At 41.1% G+C, this 22,481-nt stretch overlaps 1 protein-coding gene across 1 annotated transcript in view; it reads left to right on the top strand.

Moving 5' to 3' along the window:
* Window positions 1-22,481, top strand: part of LOC126460424 (protein sidekick-2-like) — a 1,057,356-nt gene that overhangs the window by 756,613 nt on the left and 278,262 nt on the right. The window lies entirely within an intron of this gene.

The raw sequence follows: 22,481 nt of genomic DNA, 5'->3' as shown, positions 1-22,481 counted from the left end.
ACGAGACTCCTTCGACCATGCAACATGTTTCTAGTCATCAACAGTCCAACGTCGTGTTGACGAGCCCAGGCGAGGCGTAAAGCTTTGCGTCGTGCAGTGATCAAGCGTAAGCGAGTGGGCCTTGGGCCCGAAAGCCCATATCGATAATTTTTCATTGAATGCTTGCACGCTGACACTTTTTGATGGCGCTGCATTGAAATCTGCAGCAATTTGGTGAAGGATTGCGCTTGAGTCACGTTGAACAATTCCTTTCAGACGTCGTTGGGCCCGTACTTGCAGAATCTTTTTTCGGCGGCAGCGATATCGGAGAATTGATGTATTACCGGATTCATTATATTCATGGTAATGTCGTGAAATAACCGTACGGGAAAATCCCCACTTCATCGTTCCCTCGGAGATACGGTGTCCCATCTCTCGTGGGCCGGTATAATACCACGTCCAATCCCGCTTAAGACTTGATAATCTGCCGTTGTAGCAGTAGTAACCGATCTAAGAACTACGCCAGACACTTCTTTTCTTATATAGGCGCTGCCGACCGTAGCGCTGTATTCTGCCAGTTTATATCACAGTATTTGAATACGCTTGCCTATACCAGTTTCTTTCGCATTTGAGTGCGTATAGTCAATATTTACCAGTTCAACTACAAGTAAAAATTTCCTTATCATTCAGTTCCACGTTTGATTCCTAACACACCACTACTAATAATACACTACTGGACCTTAAAATTGCTACACCACGAGGATGACGTCCTACAGATGCGAAATTTAACCGACAGGAAGAAGACACTGTGATATGCAAATGATTAGCTTTTCAGAACTTTCACACAAGGTTGGCGCCGGTGGCGACACCTGCAACGTGCTGACATGAGGAAAGTTTTCAATCGATTTCTCATACACAGACAGCAGTTCACCGGTGTTGCTCGATGAGACGTTGTTGTGATGCCTCGTGTAAGTGGGAGAAATGCGTACCATAACGTTTCCGACTTTGATAAAGGTCGGATTGTAGCCTATCGCGATTGCGGTTTATCGTATCGCGACATTGCTGCTCGCATTGGTCGAGATTCAATGAATGTTAGCAGAATATGGAATCGGTGGATTCAGGAGGGTAATACGGAACGCCGTGCTGGATTCCAACGGCCTCGTATCACAAGCAGTCGAAATGACAGGCATCTTATCCACATGGCTGTAACGGATCGTGCAGCCACGTCTCGATCCCTGAGTCAACAGATGGTGGCGTTTGCAAGACAATAACCATCTGCACGAACAGTTCGACAACATTGGCAGCAGCATGGACCATTAGTTCGGAGACCATGGCTGCGGTTACCCTTGACGCTGGATCACAGAAGGAGCGCCTGCGATGGTGTACTCAACGACTAACCTGGGTGCACGAATGGGAAAACGTCATTTTTTTTTATTAAACCAGGTTTTGTTTACAGCATCATGATGGTCGCATCCGTGTTTGGCGACATAGCGGTGAACGCACATTGGAAGCGTGTATTCGTCATCGCCATACTGGCATATCACCCGGCGTGATGGTATGGGGTGCCATTGGTTACACGTCTCGGTCACCTCTTGTTCTCACTGATGGCACTTTGAATAGTGGATGTTTCATTTCAGATGTATTACGACCCGTGGCTCTACCCTTCATTCGATCCCTGCGAAACCCTACATTTCAGCAGGCTAATGCACGACCGCATGTTGCAAGTCGTGTACGGGCCTTTCTGGATGCAGAAAATGTTCGACTGCTGCCCTGCCAGCACAGTCTCCAGATCTCTCACCAATTGAAAACGTCAGATCAATGGTGGCCGAGCAACTGGCTCGTCACAATACGCCAGTCACTACTGTTAATGAACTGTGGTATCGTGCTGAAGCTGCATGGGCAGCTGTACCTGTACACGCCATCCAAGCTCTCTTTGAGTCAATGCCCAGGCGTATCTAGGCCGTTATTACTGCAAGACGTGGTTGTTCTGGGTACTGATTTCTCAGGATCTACGCACCCAAATTGCTTGAAAATGTAATGACATGTCAGTTCTGGTATAATATATTTGTCCAGTGTATACCCGTTTATCATCTGCATTTCTTCTCTGCGTAGCAATTTTAATGGCCAGTAGTGTAATAGAGCCTTCTCTGTTAGCTCTCTCGGGCAGAGACGATGTAACAAAACAATCAAAGTTCGTGGATCAACCCGGCTTGCTCTCACATATTGATATATGAAAGTAAGAAGTTTACAATTGTTTAATGACCAAGACGACATGCAGATCTCACGTAGTGTGGACACTCTATCAGAGGGAGTGGCACGATTAGCCACAGCTTGCGGTAGGAGTGTCCCTCCCGGCTGCGCCAGCTTGCGCCCCGCGCCTGGCTGCGGCACATGGCGCTGGACACGGCACGTGTCGCCAGCCGCACTTGTCGGAGGCGCAGTGCGGTCGTCGCGACGCAGCCGGCGGCGCCAGCTGGCGCCGGAAGGAAGCGCCCGCAACTAATGACCGCTGTCCGGCGAACACGAGTATCCACTCCCTGCCGCGGGCGCCATCACAAGGCTCGCCGCTGGTCCGGTCAGAGAGCGGACGTCCAGCTACGTGCCTCGCCTAACACCCTGCTCACCACGACGTTCGCACCCTGATCTATGCCACGCACTGTGTCCTTTTAGCACTTCTCAGGAATCTAGCAATATCTACACAGCTGTTATTTTGTTGTGCATCCGCAGATCATTCTGCTGCTTGTCTTAGTTATCTGTTACTGCCTATCTTACGCAACTCTCTTCAGTTTGAGGTCCAGCCCCTTGTTTAGTGCAAACATATCGATCAATAATTAAAGTTGTACTTATCAGAGATCTTACGGTTGCTCCATGAGACTCTTTGCTGATTACTCTGATTTGTTGTAACATAAGAGAAATAAATTTCCTTTAATTTACGTCTATGGTCACAATCTTTTTTGTTTAACAGATTAATGGTTTCGGTCTTTAATGACCGTTATCAGATCTGCAGCAAAAATGGGAAAAATATAAATACACATGCTAAACGTATACAGCTGAAGAAGAATACATAGAGCATATTGGAAATTAGTACTGACAAAATTTACATTTGTGCGCTTTTATGCCTCTTCACATTTAAAGCGCACAAATGTAAATTTCGTCACTACTACTTTTCAATATGCTCTATGTATTGTTCTTAAGCTGTATACGTTTAGCAAGTGTATTTATATTTTTCCCATTTTTCCTGCAGACCTGATGATGGTCATTAAAGACCGGAACCGCTGATCTGTTAAACAAAAAAGATTGTGACCATAGACGTAAATTAAAGGAAGTTTGTTACATATACGGGTCACTGTGTTTTGCAACTTGTGTAAGAGAAATAGCTGTAATACCGCTCCAAAAACTGCACGAGGAAACTGAGAAAACAGATCTCATGGTCTTATGCCAAAAGAAGATTAAATGAAGTACAGATAAGATTGGGAAACTCAGCTGAATAATTTCAATCTTTTTTTTTTCTTTTTTGAGGGGTTTGGGGCTGGAGGGAGGGGAGGGAAATCAAGAGAAGATAAACAGAAATAGCATTCGGTTTACTACAGAATATACACTGGAGAGACAAAGAAACAAGTACACCTGCCTAATATCGTGTAGAACCCCCGCAAGAACGAAGAAGTGCCGCAACACGACTTGGCATAGACACGACTAATGTCTGAAACAGTGCTAGAGGTAATTGACACCATGAATCCTGCATGGCTGTCCATTAAACGGTTAGAGTACGACGGGGTGGAGATCTCTTCTGAAGAGCACTTTGAAACGCATTCAAGATATACTCAATAACGTTTATGTCTGTGGAGTTCTGTGGCCAGCGGAAGTGTTTGAATTCAGAAGGGTGTTCTTGGAGCCAGTTTGTAGCAATCCTCGACGTGTGGGATGTTGCATAGTCCTCCTGTAAATGCCCAAGTCCTTCAGAATGCACAATGGACATAACTGGATGAGGTGACCAGGCAGGATGCTTACTTACTTGTCAACTGTCAGAGTCGTATCTAGACGTATCAGGGGTCCCATATCACTCAAACTGCACTCACCCCACATTATTACACAGCTTCCACCAGCTTGAAAAGTCCCTTTCTGACATGCAGGGTCAATAGATTCGTGAAGTTGTCTCCATACCCATACACGTGCATCCGCTCGATACAATTTGAAACGATACTCGTCTGACCAGGCGACATGTTTCAGTCCAATGTCGGTATTGGCAGGCCCAGGCGAGGCGAAAAGCTTTGTGTCATGGAGTCATGCAGGCTACACGAGTGGGCCCTCGGCTCCGAAAGCTCATATCGATGATGTTTCGCTGAATGGCTCGCACGCTGACGTTGATGGCGCAGCATTGAAATCTGCAGCAATTTGCGGAAGGATTGAATTTCTGTCATGCTGAATGGTTCTCTTCAGTTGTCGTTGGTCGCGTTCTTGCAGGATCTTTTCTCGGCCGCAGTGACGTAGTAGATTTGGTGTTTTACCGGATTCTGATATTGACGTTACACTCGTGAAATGGTCGTACGGGAAAATCCCCACTACATCGATACTTCGGAGATGCTGTGTCCAACCGATCGTGCTCTGAGTATAACATCACGTTCAAACTCACTTTTGTCTTGGCAAGCTGCCATTGTAGCAGCAACAACCAATCTGACAACTGCGCTAGACACTTGTTTTATATACGCGTTGCAGACCGCAGCGCCGTCTTCTCCCTCTTTATACACATCCCTGTATTTGAATATAGCATGCCTATACCGGTTTCTTTGGCACTTGTACATACCACAGAAATAATAATCTTTATCGGATGACATCAGTTCTGCACCACACATGTTAAGCCAGGCACACTTTGCACTTCATAACTCCTGATACTGAATAAGAAAGGTACAATGGAAGAAATAGAGAAGAGAAGTTTGAGAAAGATTCTCGGGGGGAAAAAATAAAACTATGGTACACAGAAGAAGACGAAAAATTGAAAATGTGTAGAAACAGATGGAGAAGATCACATACATTACGCGCAAGAGAACACTAAGATTTTTGAATACCATTTCAGAAATAGCGATTTCAGATTAACAAAGAAAAACTTTAACTGCATTAGCAAACTGAAGGCGAACGCAGAGTGGTATAGGAAATGACACAGGTCATGTAGTAAGTTGAGCTCAGTAAAAAAGAGATCTTAGATAAAGAAATGTTTCGTATGAAGGTTGAAAAAGTCAAGGGGTTCCAGGAAAAGCAACGTATAAGTGTCAAGAACATCTGGACGGAAGAGAGTAGGCCCTCAGTGAAAGAATGAAGATATTAAGAGACAAGAGGCAAAAATTTACAGTACATGGTCGTTAAATACCTGACCGTTAACGTAATTCCTCAGACCACCGAATATGGCCTGATGCATAACCATGCCAGAAAGCCTCCATCTCATGTACGAGTACCATGGTGAGAGAGTCGCAACTGTTTCTGCGGATTTATTTATTTACAAATACAGTTACTTGTGGTCTCTTCCAAAATAGGAACCTTTTAAGGATACCCTGTTTTACTTTCGGTCTTTCCACTATTCAGATTATATCTATACATCGTTTTCCATACGACTAAGTAGGATCTCCTTTGTAGCCAGAGCAGCATCCTTTCAGTTTGTCTTTTCAGTCCTTGTCTGTCTATTCAATTCTCATATTCTAATAACAACCTGGCTTTATAATAATACCATTTTCTATAGGTGTCCTCGGTTTTCCTACATTTTTCTGCAAGCGTCACGTTTCTAATTTTCTCAGAATCTTGAGAACAACATCTACAAATGTCGGGTTTCTTAATATCTCCTACAGCATGATCGTGACGTGCACGAGTGTGCGATAACCCTGACTTCCAGCAGTACGAGATAAAGCGAATTTACAGTAATGGGTGAGGGTTCCACTATAGGACCACTGCTGCCTTATTTTGTAGTTGTAATTCCTACGTTCTTATTAATTTACTTTACAAATTTCTACTGTGACGTGTTACTTAAGGTTTTTGTTGCGGGTCAAAGCCCATAACCATTCACAGTTATGCTTTGCTTCCACATTTGCGCCGTAGCCAAACAGAAATCAGTTACTGGCTTACCTGATAAAACAGTTCGTATTTAACCTACAATATAGGTGGTTAGAAGATTACTTCCACTTCAGCGAACTTTAAATTGTTAAATTAGAATATTACCATGACACATTTCTGAAGATTCCACGGATCTGTCGTGTCAACTCAGCTTCATGTTATTGTATTTCGTATAGTAAATGAAATGCATTTCATGTAGCCTATGAAATCTCTGACAACGACATTCAGGAAAATACAAACGTTTCGGCCTTAACGTATATTGGCCGTTGACGGACAAATGGAATATATCCGCTGAGTCTTGTTTTTTGAGAAACAAAAGTAATTTGTAGGATGGCTAGGCTAAGCTATTCAACTCACGTTTGGATCTGTTTAAGAACTCGTAATTCTGTTTTCGTCCTGATGAATTGTGAGGAGTCCTCATTAAACGACGAATAGTCTCGTTCCATAACTGTTTTAACCACAGAGATACCGCTACCAAGTTCGCTTTTCCGAATGGAAGTATAGTAACCTCTGCTGCTAGTATCGTAGTCGTAACATAGACGAAATCAACGCCATTTCAAGTTTCAAAATCCGATTCCTGCTTACGGAATAATTAGAATATTAGAAACTTACGATTTACCTGTTTTGTACATTAAAACCTACTTGTGCCTTATGCGAAAGTTCGTTACTTCCTAACTATGTAAGGAAATTTGGCGCGTCGTCTAAGAATGAAACGTGTGTGGTGCTGCTGTGACACAGGCACAAAAGGGACAAGGAGGAAATTTCTAATTGCGTTAAGAAGAGTGAATACTCTATCAACTGGCCTTCGAAAATAGCAGAAGCAGAAAAGACTAAAGACCTATTTCAAAAAGGGAAGTTCTTTCCGATATTTCTGTAATTAATATAGCTATTAACCGAAACTATGTGTCAGTTAATGAGAGATTCATCACAGTCATTTGAACGAAAGCAGATTACGGTACCTTAAACACGTCTGTAGACACATTATGTTTATAAGAAACGAAGTGTTATTCCTTTCATCTAGGTAAATGAATTTCTACGTCTACGTCACATATTTAGCTCTCTCAGTTTCATAGTGCTCAGAAACCGTTTGAACCATTTTTGTTACTGAGTTATTATGGGATGTGAGTTGAGGATATTCTACAGCGGTTTCTGATCTCAACATTTAACACTTACATTACATAGACGCTCCAGTTTACAATAGAGATGCGTCGCTGCTGGAACTGATAGCCAGCCCCGGTGGCCGAGCGGTTCTAGGCGCTTCAGCCTGGAACCACGTGGCTGCTACGGTCGCAGGTTCGAATCCTGCCTCGGGCATGGATGTGTGTGATGTCCTTAGGTTAGTTAGGTTTACTTAGTTCTAAGTGTAGGGGACTGATGACCTCAGATGTTAAGTCCCATAGTGCTTAGAGCCATTTGAATCATTTTTTGGAACTGATATGGGCAGAAATAATATCCGTAAAGAGGTGCAGCAACTGTTGGAAAGTTGTAACTGACTATTTATTTCCATCAAATGTGTGATTTAATATAGACGATTATCACATTTGGCCGTTATCAGCCATCTTGAGAAGTTTTCAGCTTCATTTGCAAAACCCGGCAATGTAGAATTTCCCTTAATCCTCCGAAACCAACTCTTTACAGGCCACATCTTTAAGACACAACCTCTAGATCTTTGCACTCGAAGTGAAACGGAAAACGTGAAAATTACGTCCCTCGGTGAAGCTCTTAAAGTGGGGAATTTGCAGAAAACTTCGCTCTGATTGACACTATCTGACTGGAGTAGTACGGTGGTTATGATTTTGACCTGATTACTGGTGTCTTCCTGGACACAGATTAAAAGCCTACAACTTAAATTAAGGGATGGGATGGACACAAACAATGATTAAATTCAGTACTCACGTTCGTAAACACATTTATGGGATCAACGTATAAAATGAATAATCAAAACCAGGTGACAGATATATGTTTCAAAATTTGGATGAACATTAAATAGAAAGCAATGTCACCCTCCTATACTTCAGTTACTTAATGTCCTCTTAAATATCTACTCTCTCCAGAAATCCAGCGGTAACTGACAACTACTTAATACAGTAACTCTACGTGGAAAAGTGACTGGAGGTTGGTGACTAAAACGCAGAATTTCACACATTCATTACAAGCGGAAAAGGAGATAGGCGACCATCCTGGATTGCACAAGTGTTGAATCAAACTGAACCAATGTGCCGATACTGCGAAGTGTGCTTACCGTAAGTATGACTGTGGCGCTGAGCTGGGCACTGCAGATGTGATGACCCTTCCTGAAGGCGAAGTCGTCAGGAACTTTGCGGGACTGCAAGACATGGCAGCCTCTACTGCGCTGCTGCGCCAAGTCGATCGTGTCACCACGGCCTTCTAACCCAAATTCGATGCGGACTTCCTTGCCTCCTGCGCTCATCTGCAACCGTCGCGGCGCTTACTTACGCTCTGCCTATTCCTTGCGGCCAAAAAGGTGCCAGTTAAGAATCTTAAAATTACGAACCACTGCGATCCAATCATGAGGATTCTCTACAACGGAGAATCCCGGCAAAAGCATAACGTCCTTTTTAGCCTTCAGTGAGAACATGAAACTCTCCCCTACTATTAAAAGCATTTATTTCAGCGCTGCGATCTGACGTCACACAATAACACCCATATTCTTCTGCCAATGTCCATAAATAGGTTTGAGAAATTCTGAGAGAATTGCTGTGGCCCTCGCTTTCTACAAGCAGCCGAAACTTATCATCAGAAGAAGTTACGGAACATGGAAAGGCGCCTTGACCCCAGAACAGGGCACCGTAATGTCCTCCGGCTGGGCATCAGCCGCAGTCATTCATGTGGCAAGACATTACCTGCTGCCCCCCGTAGGTTATGGGCCGACTTCACTTCCAAGCATCTTGGCCCATCCAGTCGCGATCCTGTCCTCCGGTCATTGACGTGCTTGGGTGCAGCGTCTCCTGTTGCTCTGTCTCAAGCCCAGTGTGCTGCACATTCGCACTTAAGCCGTGGTACAAATTACTGTTTTGAAGAGCGCGCGGCAGCGCGTAGTGTGAAGCAGCCGTCCTCCGTTTCTGGCGGTGGCGCCGCTGTGGCAATCGCAGCTTTGGTGACTCACTCTGGTGGGTAGCATGTTCACCTGCATTAAAGAGGCGCTATGAGCTCGCCAGGTCTGTCTGGATCAGTCTCTCACCCCCAGCTTGCTAGTCTGTCTCTCGTCCGCATTTGTTAGGCAGTTAGTGTCTGTCTGTCGTTCGGAGTGCTAGTACGTCTGTCGTTCGGATCAACCTTTAAGGCCGGCAAAATGAGAGTCTTTCCACTCCGCCAGTAAGAGAACTCAGCGAGTGGTCGTCCGGTCGGGGCTGAGTTTCTGCATCTGAGTCTGCGCGTTAGGCCGTCAGTCTGCTCGAGTTTGCTCAGTCAATGGTCATTGGCGGTTGGATCGATCGGTTGGTCTGTCGCGCACTGAGACACAAGATGACTTGTCCGCCTTGAGCGTCGGCGCATGTGAAGTCGCCACGTGAGTCCAGTGGGCCGCGGCGTATAGCGAGGGGTAGTGACTTCGCGGTCGACACGAGAGCAACAGGAGTCAACCCACGACATCAGTCTGGCCGGGGCGAGCTGCGACGACGTGAGACTGGAGGTCGACGCGCCTTCCTGCGTCCTTTGAAGCGACTGGCAGCGGACGATTCGGGAGAGCGATTTGGAGGTGCTGCGCCAGGTCTTCTCGAGATATCTCAGTTTGTTACAAGTTAAGTGGTTGGGGGTGGTGATATGTTGTTTGATTTACTCTTGTTCAATTCTACTGGTTTTCTTGGAGAGGTCACCAGCCGTTTTGCTTTGGGGTCGTCCCACCATTCATCTCCGTTTGCCCACCCACGGGAAGGTGGTTGTTTATATATTGGGTGGTTCGTTTTTCCCTTGTGGACTAGGGGCGATTAGAGCAACCTGCGGTTCGGGTTTTTCGGTAATCTCCCTATCAATCTACCGTACGTTAGTAACTGTCTCTGTCATGTTTGTCGGATTTGATGTGTTAACGAATTTATTGCTTGGAGTGTAACGCCCTAATACCTGAAATAAGTTTTGATCTTTGGAAACTTTGATATTATTGCCTATGATTTTGAGAGGCGGTATTTGTGTTCTGTAGAGCACCTTAACTATTGTTTGGCCAACCTTGTAGAATTTAATATAAGATTGCATTTCATGGGCTTTTATTTACATGATCATTTTAATATGTAAAGTTGCCACCCTTTGACCGTAAGACTTTTCTTAGAAGTTAAAATCAACTTGCACCTTCGTTGGCAAGGTTAATATTTTAATTGTTAGTGTTTGGTAACATTTCCATCTCTCCTACGGGGGGGGGGGGGGGGGGATAGTTTGGGTGCTTGTGTAAATTGTTAAAACTCTTAGTTTAAAGTTATCTGGTGTGTTGCAGATTTGCACCAGTGTAGTCTTTCAGAGGCTGTTGTGAGCGGTCGCAACTACGGCCATGTCAAAATGGAGCGGGGAGGTTCTCTTTCAGAAAGCTCATACAGTCAAGACTTGTTTCTTTCTGCCTCTGAATAAATTGTAAGTTTGATATTTAGAGGTTGCTTTCTGATTATAATTTTAAATCTTATAGGCGCTATTAAAGTGAATAAAATTCCAATTTGTTAAAAGGAATTTTGTTATGATTTCATCAGTTACTCCCAGGCAACTACTTCCATGCTTACATAGCGTGATTAAATGTGTTAATGTTCTTGACGAATCGCTAGTAAATAAACTAAATTCTTAAAAATATGTTTTGAAAACAAATCACTGTTCAGCTCTCACCTCAGAAACATTTATAGTCCACTGAGTTAATAAAGAGAGGCATACAAACTACACAGGGCACCATCCTGCCTGTCACCATGATTTATAATATGAGTAACGTTTTCACATCCATTTTCCCTTTCTCGGACTGAGAATGGTAAATATTTTCTACAAAATTTCTTGAAACTATCATGCAAAATGTTTGCTGCGTTTTGCGTTTCACTGAAACGTGCCACTTGCAATCGTATTTTGGTGTTAAGGCAGTCGAGGACGATGATGTCGATGTCTTACACTAGAAGAAAGCTGAAAAGATCCCAAAGTGGTCGATAATGGCCTAAGTTGGCAATAGCAACTGGTGACAGAAGTCAACTTTATTTTAGTTTGCAGCCTACAAGAATTTGCGTAATTGTCATTGGACGTAAAACTGGTGGCTATTGAAACAACAGTGGTGCTGAAGCTGTACTGTTCACGTTTCGCTTCCCTTTCTAGGTATCAGAATGCATGTGAGTGAGGATGGGATGAAGACAGCAGTGTAACGGGCTTACCGTAGATGTTGGCATAGCATGAAGGTCGTATCAACTTAGCCTTGTGGCAAAAGTTTGGAAGGAAACCTTTAAAGTCTTCGGCAAACATAATCTGAGTTCCCCAGTTAGAAGATATGAGTTTTATCACAGCCGGTAACAGATGTTCTCCCTCCGCGGGGTTTGATTGAAGAGTCATTGTCTCTCAGGTTCCGCCACCTTCAGGAGCGTTCGACTAGCGGAGAATGGTGAGAACGACACATCAAACTTACTTACGTAAAATTGTAACGAATGTTGGAACGTACCTTTTTGTCGTAGAAAATACTAATTGTCTGGCTTTCAACGTTACCCTAGTCAGGAAGACTGTAAGAGATGTGTTGATTGATATTTTTTGATGGTGCAGACGGTAGGATGGGGTTTAGTTGTGGCTATACAAGTCGTGTGTGAACGATCGGTTAATGTTCGAATTACATCTGTATCGGAATTACGAACTGTTGTATCGAGTGTAAAATTTCATAGCCGGGTTCTGAGAGTATTATTACGGTACAATAGAGTGAAAATTAAGAGTATTTCTTTGTAAGCGGGACTGCAAATGGTTCAAATGGATCTAAGCACTATGGGACTTAACATCTGAGGTCATCAGTCTCCTAGACTTAGAACTATTTAAACCTAACTAACCTAAGGACATCACACACATCCATGCCCGAGGCAGGATTCGAACCTGCGACCGTAGCAGAAGCGCGGTTCCGGACTGAAGCGCCTAGAACTGCTCGGTCGCAACGGCCGGCAAGCGGGACCTGGCCACGTGTTCCGGAAATTTGATGGGTTTTAGATTAACTATGTCCATTTTTCGTTTTCATTAACCCTTCTTAAATTAAAAATTTAGTTAATTTAGTATGATGAGGCTACCCAAATTAAGCTTAGGAATTTTCTTGAATTTAGTGTGGTTTCTTTGTAAGTAGTATTCAGCCATATTTTCCCGACATTCGTCTGACTGAGTCCAAGTAGCAGTGAGTTTTCTTGCATTCAGACAATAAATGGAGCTGCCCCGTCTCGCGTAAGATTTTTAACAATTTAATGTGGTTTGTTTGTAACTGATGCTCGAACATTTGCCCGCCTTTTGTGTTTGGATACATGTTTAGCACTAATTTGCTTGATGTGAACTTTTCTTGTCCAAAATGTTCAACTGTAAAATCTTCAGTGCGACTAACGTAATCGTACATGATAAATTCATGCAATTTTCCCATTATTCAGTCCACTCAAATCCCACAGTTTTCGTATTAGAAGACATGATACCATCTGGTTAAAAGTTACTTTTGCTCTTTCCTGGTCTGAAGAATATTCCGTATAAAATACTGATGGTTAATAATTTCACTTTATTCAGTTCCATGGTGAATCTCTGTATGTGGCCTATCCACGTGTTCTTTAGTAAAGAGGAGATAGCCCGTGAGCCTCTGTTCAACAATAACACGTAAGTTCTGATGTGGGGATGATCAAGAATTAACTATTGACGAATGACCTGAATGCGTGTGGGTCATTTTTTATCATACGATTGGTGATAAAAGTCATTACAAGAGGCTGCGGCCAGCGAGACAGTTCTTTATGTAAATCTCACACAGGTTCTTAGAAATTGTAACTTTGGCCAATTTGCTAATCACATTGCCTAGTTCTGGGTTACCTCCCAGCGTCCTAATTACATGCGACTTCTTGTAAGGCGGCATGCCTGGTGTACTGGTGAGTGTTATCACCACCAATACTGTTGCTAAATCCTGTGTGACTATGGCCGTTCTTTGATAGGAGACAAAATAAGTTTTGTAGAAGTCGCTATTACCGATGCTGTGGATTATAGTACTCGATACTGTTGTGAGGGTTATTAAATACTTACATGTTTTACATGGCCCTTATTCAAAAATAAATCTGAATAATTTATAAAGGGATTTTTTTCATTGCATATCTGAAACTAATCTCCCGATAAGAAATAATTCTAAGAAAACATTTGACTTCCACTGCAATTATTTTTTGGAACGATATTTATTTTTCATTGTGGTTGTAGCTTTGGACGGTTAGATCAATGAAACTGAGAAGTTAAAATAATAGTCCATGCGTTTGAACAAAGAGGTACATGCCCCATTAACTGTGCGTGGTGTTCGTTGGTAGCTTGACATTATCGCGCTGTTCGTTGTGTATTCTATTTGTTTCATTATTGTACTGTAAAAGATTCAGGAATGGAATTAAAATGCGAGGTAAAAGGAAATCAGTCATACTATTTGCTGATGACATTGCTATCGTGAATGATAGTGATGAAGAATTATGTGGTCTGTTGAATGGGGTCAACGGTACGATGAGTACAGATTATGGATTGAGGATAAATCGAAGAAAGACCAAAGTAATGAGAGGTAGCAGAACTGACAATAGGGAGAAACTTAACATCAGGATTGATAGTCGCGGAGTCGACGAAGTTAAGGAAATCTACTACCTGGGCAGCAAATTAACCAAGGAGGACATCAAAAGCAGACTAGCACTGGCAGAAAGGGTATTTCTGGTCAAGAGAGGTCTACTAGTATCAAACATAGGACTTAATTTGAGGAAGGAATTTCTGCGAATGTAAGGAGATCGGCATTGCACGGTAGCATGGACAGCGGGAAAACAGGAACAGAAGAGAATCGAAGCATTTGAGATGCAGTGTTACAGACGAATGTTAAAAATTTGATGGATTGATAAGGTAAAGAACTAAGAGTTTCCGGGCAGAATCGGAAAGGAAAGGAATATGTGGAAAACAGTGACATGGAGAAGGGACAGAATGATACGACATCTGGTAAACATCATGAAATAGCTGTCATGGTACAAGAGGCAGGTGACGATGGCAAAGTTGTAATGGGAGACAGAGATTGGAATACATCAAGCGAATAACTGAGGATGCGGGTTGCATGTGCTACTCTGGGACGAAGAGGTTGGCACAAGAGAAGAAATCGTGGCGGCCGCATCAGACTAGTCAGAAAATTTCTGACTCAACATTCTGCCACGGTTAAAATGAATCTGTGTATTAGGTAGATTATCAGACCAATCCATAAGAATAAACACGAGCTACTGGCAGTGGAACATAACGCCCAGTAGGGTACGGGGCAGCTCTATCAAGTTATACTAACTGTTAAAAGAAAGTGCGTTACACCTTTAGTATGTTCAGATATGTGTCGTAGCGACATTACGAGTAGTTCAAGTTGAATAAGGGAATAAATAAATTTTGATTAATTCGAAATACAAAATATTAAGTGTGATAAGTCGAAATAATACTGTTACTAGATTATGGAACCGCAGTGTGTCTGAAATGTGTTTCCTCTCAAAGTTAATATAATACACCACATCATAAGTGAAACAATATATTTTTACAAGACCTCCTAATTCGTAACTGAAATTGCAGTAGTTTATTCATAGGACGTAGTGGTATGTAGAGCTGAAAATAAAAAAAAAGCTATCCATGTATTCTCCCGTATGCATACTATGCATTAACGCTTGCAAAGCGTAAACAATACTGCCGGTTTCGCGAATTAATTTCCTCTGTTCTCTGCTTAGCGGATTAGCAGTCTGCTTCTTCTCGGCCGGATAACTCAGGGATTTACTTGAATGGCAATTAACTCGAAAGCAATTATTTGAGTAATAACAAGAAGTTAGAATTTTCAATTATCTAGATCCGAATTCTGAATTAATGAAAAATAATTCGGGCAAAATTGTCTGCATAATTACCCCCGAATTAACGGTGTAATTGCTTTAACGATAAGTCAGCCATTTTGACGGGCTTCATTCAATTATTGTTCCATTAGTGATATTTTACGTCTATAATATGATGGCTCATTCCTTCCAGTATGGCTAGCTGTAGTTTTGTATAAAGTTCGGAGAATTATGAAGCAGTACCCGAAACACGAATGCAGCTAGACACTAACGGAACTACTTTTTTGAAGTAACAAAATCTGAATGCCTTTTGTATGAAACACATACAGCATAAAAATCTTATCCGCTATCCCTATGCAGATTGTATCATTCCCTCCACTTTCAACAGATTTTAGCTATTTCATTGAATTATTTTATATTCTTGCCTACACTCCTTTATTAAAGTCTTAAGCAATCTAGCGCGCCGTCTTTGCTCATGGGTGAGCAATGTTGTACTTACTTTACCTTTTGTCCTCCGTGAATAGGATTTTGCTTCGTAAAACACAAGATACAGAAATAGGATTGCCCTTACCTTGTACGTACGAGCAGCTATGTGGTAAATGTGCTCCCCTTCATACGCTTCTGTATGAAATTATAACAAGCAATGCCTCCACGGTAGTTAAAGTAATTATGCCGCATGTAATCACTGGTAAAAATTAATGACGGAGCCCGTTATAATAACGTCTGTTTCTTTCTGTTTAAGCACGTGAATTAACTTTCTCTGGTGTCGCCTGTGTTGAATCGTCTCACACTTCACGTAGGTAAAGAGCCAGAAAGTTCAACTCACAGAGAGTTAAATAAATCTTTGACCTCCTCATTGTAGATGGCAATATCCGTATGAAATTCAGTATGGTTATGAAATCTTGCTATGCTGGAAGTGCAAAATAGAGCTGACATACTACACTGCCCCAACTTATTATTATACTAATTTCACTCATATTATCATTTCTACCTACATTCGAATCTTAGTTTCATTAGTTAACATTATTTTGCATTAATATGGCACAAATATTTGACGTGTTATATCTAACTTACAAAGATTGTTGGTAGATGTCTATATATTCCATAGGCTATGATACTAGTCAAGTTTTTGCAATTCATGGCCCACTGTTAAAGGACTTTTAAAGTGCTCTGTCAGTCCTTTGGTTGCATATTTTACACTTATACAAAAAATAGAAAATAGATCAGTACCTGTAAGGAGAAAACAGACAGCAAAACACAGACTTGTACATCGAAAATACAGCACTCTTACTTTGTCTAGGATGTACTGTACATGAAAGTGTCAGTGTTTCAGTTTTGTTAAAGTGTGTCATGGACTAATGAGAATGTTTGTCTATGCTTGTCACTGTGTACACAGCTATAAAAAATAATAATCTAATAATAGTGAAACATTTAGTTTAGCTGGAGCCAATCTTTTTCTTAAAATAGTTCATGAAACAAAGAATAAGTATCAGCGGTGTCCAAGAAGTGAGCATCTATGACATGATCGGTGAAAATAAGTAAAATATCTATCAAATTTCATTCATGTAAAGTTACGTACGATAAACCGAATACTATACTGTAAAACTCGCTGTGCTGTTCTCTTAGTTGTCCACGCCGTTCTCTATTTCCCGTTGTTGCTAGTGTTAAGAATATTATTATGTGCTGCCCAAACGCACTCAAATTCTTACAGTGTGGCCCAGATAACCCTTTGCACACCCCTGTTGAACATGTTCGTCCTACAGCGCATACTTGATTTTCACCAACATTCAGTTACAATTGTCTCAGATGCTGAAGTTATAGGTTTTCGATTACTGCAGTCTTTTGGTTTATACAACATTGTAACAATGTTACAGTTGCAGTTTTACGGGAGCCAGGTATTAGTGTTCACGATTTGCTAGTGAGTGGATGACATATTCTTCGTCCTGGCTTTTTCCTCATAAATATTGATAAACCATCGTGAAAAACCAACAGCAGAATAGCATCTGACATCTTTGTGTTATCGAGTTACACTGCTTGTTCTACATTCAGTCACTGTACCGGAGGTTTCATTGTCACACTCATTCAAATGTAATAAATTACTTTGAACACCTTGTGTAATGTCGAAGTATTGGACCAGAACAGGAAACATTGTTACATGCCTGTGATTACTAGCATCTGTACTGATCCCAACACAGGTAACTTTTGATATACTATTTTTAACATTTTCTTTTGTGAGAGGTACTTTAACATTGTTAACAATTGCTTCTGTTTTAGTTTTTGCGCTTGAAAACTGAACTCATACCTTTGAATCACTAAAAATTTCACTAATTATTTTTGATGTACAAGACGAAAAATTATATGAATGGTAGTGTTTCGCAGTATGAGACGCGAATGTTGCCTCTGCTGCAGCAACCTTTTTAGATTGTCTGATTAGCACTAAAAAAATTGGTCAACTGTTCGGAAGTTGAAGCAGAATTCACAACTCTTGTGTGTTTCTTGCTTGTTATATGGTCATTGAGAGCTCGTTTCTCTCCATTTGCGATTGAAATGTAGCAACTGTAATGAAATAATTTAGGATTAGTTCCCATTTAAGCACGTGAATTAACATTTTAGTTTATGTACGGTATTGCGTAAACGTGCACAATCTATTGCGCTAGTTTCCAAGTGTCACAACTACTACATTTTTACGTCTCAAAACACATGTTTTTGACAGCTCTTTCATTCTATGGTCACCCTGAAAACTAATGTTGATGGGATGGTTAAATTATTTTTTTCAGTAACTGAAAACTACCGCCAGAAGGTAAAATTGCAGGAGACTTGGATTTTAAACACGTACAGTTGTGTAATCTGATGAATTGTAATATTCAATGATAGGCATTGTTTACTGTTACGTATCTACAATGCATTGTACTTACCCACAAACTTTACAAATAGCCTCATGATCTTTCCTTACTTCGTTTAATACTTGGAAACGCATCAATTAATTATTCTCGAAAATGTACATTTCGATTCGACATTTTAAATTTCAAATTCTGTACAATAACACCACCAGAAGTACACTTTGCACAGCTGACTGTTAACTTTACACGACCAAAGAATATCAGATACCGACAGCAGAGACGTTGTAAACCAACAGCGGAAAACTGCAACAATGGCAAAGAATCGATTATTGCACTGCTTCCACAGTCTATTCTGAAAATAGCCGAGCGATACTGAAGCGACACGGAATATCAGCACAGGTTTCAACGTCTATCGTCAAGTTTGCAGGAGTTATGAAACACTTGATCGGTGGCCAGTGTCAAAACTTGGGTAAAATTTTTTTTCTCTTACTAGCCACTTTTTTCGTGGACATTTTCCTCCTCGTCCAGGACACCCGTCTTCGAGCATAAAATCGCGAACTGTCCGCGAAATCCGAGACGTATGGCAACCTTATGTTGATTGCGTTTTTTGTTTTACATTACACTGCCATCACTTGTGCTCCTTTTTACGTAAAACATGCTAAACAACCAAGGACGTGTACCTCTAGAGACCGTTGAGACCAGTGTGTTATTAATTATCATTTAAACTAATATTTCCCGTGAGGTTTGTTACATTTACACCACAATGAGCTACGTCATGTGAAAGCAGACACATTTGCCTTGTGTCAACGAATCCTGTCATGCCATGTTGCTACTGTTAATATATTTTATTTGCCCGATGCGTAAAGTAGGAGTTCAGTTTTCAAGCGCAAAAACTAAAACTGTTAACAATGTTAAAAATAGTCTATCAAAAGTTAACTATGTTGGGATCAGTACAGATGCTAGTAATCACAAGCATGTAAAAATGTTTCCTGTTCTGGTCCAATACTCTGACATTACACAAGGTGTTCAAAGTAATTTATTACATTTGAATGAGTGTGACAATGGAACCTCCAGTACAGTGACTGAGTGTGTGTATAAAATAATTTTAGAATTCAATGTTAGTGACAAAATTTGTGCCTTTGTTGGGAATTATAGGAGCACTAACTTTCTAGATGTTGAAAGAAAAGGGGAAAACAATGTATTCAAGAAACTTGAAAACAAACGAAACAGGTCCATAGTAGGAGTAGGTTGCTCAGATCATGTACTGCATAATGCTATTCAAAGTGGAACCGACATACTTTCACAAGATGTGCAAAGTATAATTATTAAGGTCTATTACCACTTTTCAGTTTATATTGTTCGTGTAGCAGCATTAAGGCATATTTGTGATTTCCTCCATATGACTCACAAAGATTTACTTAGGCTTGTGAAAACTAGGTGGATGAGCTTCTTTCCTGTAGTTGAAAGATTCATATACATGTTTGAAACTCTGAAATCATACTTCCTGTCTCTCGATAAGTGTCCGAGTCATCCCAAGTCTTTTTTTTTTTCTGATGCTTGTGGAGAGATGTATTTACACCTTCTGCTTGCTCAGATGAGTCCATTTAAAAAGGCAATCGCCAAAATTGAGAAAGAGGACATCTCTGTGAATGAGGTTAGGTTGTAACTTAAATTTTCGTGCATGTTTTAGAGGAAAGAAGGAAATGTAAATTCATGACTACGAAAGTGAAATACTTAATGTCAGATCCCTCCTAGTATCAGCAGTCAAAATTTCAAGAGGATGTCATGGCATTTTATCAGACAGTTACAGATTATGAGATAAAATGTAGCAAGCCTTTATCGGAACTTGAACATTTTGCCTGGATACTGTTGAAGGCCTTACCTGATTGGGAAAAAGCTGAATGTACACTGAAGTGGACGCAAGAAAACACAACTTGCAAGTCAGCTTGTAGTTAAACTGGCACTGTAACATTGATTCCACAGTCCCTGCTATCAGTTGATGTCGTCCATCAGTCCACTGGGTCGACATCAGCGAGAATACTCTTTCCACAGTGCTGTTGTGTGCGGGAATAGAAAAAAATACTAGCATAATTTTATCAGTTGGCATTTGTGTTTCGGATTTTCGATTTGCTTAAGAAAGTAAATCCACCTTTCTTGCACAGAGTGTTTAGACTTCCATTCTTCCGAGTACCATCTGGTTTCTAAAAGGCTCTTCAGGTACACTTCTTCCTGAAAACAACTGTCGCATGAAGTCGTTACACTATTTTCAGTCTGGTATGTAACAGTGTTTTCAGTCATCACCCAACATGGGGTTTCAGATAGCGCCCTACAGTGAAATATTTGATATCTTTTAAAAGAAATTCTCATTTCTCTAAGATATAAAATGCTACGGATTAGAAAGTTATTGCCTCTTTCTCAAATTTCGAAATCCAATTAATTATTTCTCGGTTAAGGGTATCATTCTTTTATTTGTTCATCTCGGTTTGCATGCCAACAAAATTGGCAGTCTCCCTTTCAGTCAGATATCTTTGAGTGTCTATCAATATATTTCTTATTTCTTTTATCGACACTTTCTTCTTCAACACGCTTTTTACATATATTTTTTTCAAACAGATGCAAGTTTGACTGCAGACATATGAAGTAATTTTCACCGATCGGACTACTGAAAGAAAGTTATTTTTGATGGCCTGTCTCTGGCGTCAAAATTTTATTTTAAAGCAATCGAAAGCTTAAGAATTCTCTCAATCGCGGACATTAACGAGAGCCATCTTGTATTTGAGTGAGGTTTAAGAGTCTGACGTTTTCCATCAACCTATAAGCAGAAATCTTTCAGCTTCTGTCTCCTTACTGTGTGTATTGAAAAATAATTAAATCTTTTCATCACGATTATTTCATTGTCGACAGTTGAGACTCCAGCAGCACTTTATATAGTGTTGTGGAGAATAGGGGCAAGGCGTCCACTTCCTTCTACTTTTCTTCCTTGATTTGGTCTAAGACGATGCCCTTCGAAGTTGGTGTTGGTACTGTTTCCACAAGAAGAGATTAATTTATCTAATGGAATTTACAGTTGTCTTAATGTGTACAGACAAAATTTTGCAAATGTCTCCGATGTTTCGTTATTCAAACTTCAACAGCTCCTGCTGGATTCCGTCAGTTTCCGCAAAGCACTGAACAACCAAATGAAACACCTTTATAGCCTTGTGCTTCGATGCGTTGGTGCCTATGCCCTAAAATAAAAATTCCTGGAATTGTTTTATACATTCTGACATGGAATGTGGTGCGATAATATTTTTAACAATCGCTGTAGCTTTGATCCTGGCTGTAGTCTGCTTCGAAGTGACTTTGGAGTCAGGACATATTGTGGCATTCAGTTTTACGCTATAGTCAAGAGGACCGGAGGATTGATGATGGTTGACAATTTTCTAAGGTATGGTTAGTTCTACTGCAGCAATGATCAATCCTTGCCGTATGTCTTCTTTAATCATGAATGTAGAAATCGGCTTTGATGCCGATGCTACTGCTAATTTGTTGTATGATTCTTCGTATAAATGTGATGCCTCATACCTACCTTGCATCCATGAGTCATTGAGAAGAAACAGCTACAAATGTCCCACAACGCTTCCTGATCCGTACGTCCTTTCTTGACAACATCATCGGAAGACTGACACATTCCATCCTTACGAATTTTCCTAAGCTGTGATAAGTTTATTAGACGGTAAACAGTCGAAAGTAACACTTCAGTCATTGCACCTCCCACCCTACACACCCGTAGTAAAAAGTCGACATCACTAACTTGCACTTGTTCGTTTTACGTTTAGAAAAATCGTCTAATCAGATCGCTATTCAAATGGGAACCTCTTGATGCTGACACCTGGTGCTTCTTAAGTAGTTGATAAAGGATGCGCAACATGCAACGCCATCTATGAAACGGCCTTGTCAACAAAACATGTTGACACAAGTAAATCTAAATGATGCGCCATTTACATGTTGAGCTAACTGACGGCGTTACTTCAGTACCTGCGCCAAACTCGTAACAATATTTAGCAAAATCGGGACAAAATTGGGTCGTGTCGGGATGTCGCGACAAGAAGATCCATAACGGTGATGGCTCCGACACATCTGGACAGGTAGCAACCACAAGTGATATGCACACTTGTAATTTAAACTTTACACACCTTCGACATACATTCGTCGTTACAGACTTCCCGTCTGTAATGAAAAGTAAAACAAATTACACATTGGCATGGTTAAATTTCAATACAGTATGTCAGATTGAATTGGAATGATGAATCATATAACCTCAAATCGACTACGAACTTATAGCCTCTTTGTTTGACACACAGAGTATTCTTTCGTCAGTAGGAAAACCCACATTAACTATTTTTAAAATGGTTTCAAGTTTTACCTTCATGGCTTTTGAACAGATTAGGTTATCAGTCCTTCACGGGAAAAATTTGTACAGAGTTTATCGTTGAAATTGAGGGAAGAAGAAGAGGGCAATATCGCTGCGAATCAGGACAGGATAGCAGACCATTGTCAAACAGACAATAAATGCAATTAATCAATGTTGCACGCACGC

The sequence above is a fragment of the Schistocerca serialis genome, chromosome 1, assembly GCF_023864345.2.
Source record: "Schistocerca serialis cubense isolate TAMUIC-IGC-003099 chromosome 1, iqSchSeri2.2, whole genome shotgun sequence".
Taxonomy (NCBI): Eukaryota; Metazoa; Arthropoda; class Insecta; order Orthoptera; family Acrididae; genus Schistocerca; species Schistocerca serialis.
This window is presented reverse-complemented; position numbering and strand designations above follow the sequence as displayed.